This window comes from Cebus imitator, unplaced genomic scaffold (genome assembly GCF_001604975.1).
Source record: "Cebus imitator isolate Cc_AM_T3 unplaced genomic scaffold, Cebus_imitator-1.0 Scaffold1061, whole genome shotgun sequence".
Lineage (NCBI taxonomy): Eukaryota > Metazoa > Chordata > Mammalia > Primates > Cebidae > Cebus > Cebus imitator.
This window is the reverse complement of record NW_016108376.1, coordinates 3,019-4,234: the sequence shown is the minus strand read 5'-3', so window position 1 is coordinate 4,234 and position 1,216 is coordinate 3,019.

Sequence of the window (1,216 nt, the reverse complement as noted above, 5' to 3'; positions counted from 1 at the left end):
TAAGGTAACATATTTAAAAGTTCCGAGGCTTAGGGTTTGGATATATTTGTGAGGTTATTCATCTGGGTTTCACAGTAAATATGGTGGCTGAATAAAGTTTAACATTAGCTAAAGTTTTAGAAGAGGGACAGAGAGTAAATGGAAGGAGGCATTCCATAAAGTGATTATGATTAAAGACTAAGCAAATGTATGCATAACCCTGTGAATGAAAGAGAACAACATCTACTCATACTGCCCTGGAGTGTCAGATGCTAAAGACAACTGGTGATCTTAAAGGTAGCCACAGAAGAAACACAGATTATCTGAAAAGCAACTGTGTTAGAATGTAGCTGACTTAGCCTCATCACCCACAGCAACCAGAGGAGAGCATCATTGAAGAGCTCAGGGAAGAGCAATGTCAAAGCAGACGTGTGTGACTGGCAAATCCATCTTTCAAGAATAAGAGCAAAATAAGGACATTTCAATATAAATAAACATTTCAATAAATAAACTCTTGGTTTATTGGCAAAATTCTTACTCTAAAAATATTTGTGTCATAAAATATATAAGAAAAGAAGAAAGAAAAGGAAGGGAGGGAGTGAGGGAGGGAAGAAGGAAGGAAGGAAGGAGAGAGAGAAAGAAGAAGAGAAAGAAAAAAAGAAAGTTTAATGGCTAATCATAGGTAGATGTAAATCAATGTTGTCATTATAAAATGTTAATCATGTAGAGTTAAAATGAAAAAATAATATAAAGCACATACTATGCTTTATATTCCTCAGCCATCTTCCCATCCCTACCCATGCTGTGCCATCCATGAGGTCTGAGGAAGTTTGATTTCTTTTTCTGATACTTCAGTACATGGAGTACAGTACCCAGGATTAGGTAGGGGTTTGATTCGTGTTTACCAAGTAAAAACGTTTCCTGGAGACAATTAACAGGCCAGGAATTGTGATGCATAAGCACAGCTCAAAAGCAGTTGAGGGGAGTGACATAAGAGAACGTGGTGGCATAGGAAACTCCAGGAGCCCAGCCCAACACAGGAGGGATGGCACAAGAGACAATGTGCTTGTGAAACCAGCACACACACACTCACACACACAATCTTGAGGAGAGTTGTTAAAACACAGATTCCTGGACTGCACCAACAGATATTCTGATTGGGTTGACAAACAATCAAGTGTACTGAAAATCTTCAAAAGTTTTTAGCAACCAAGTGAATGCAGAAAACAAAACCAAA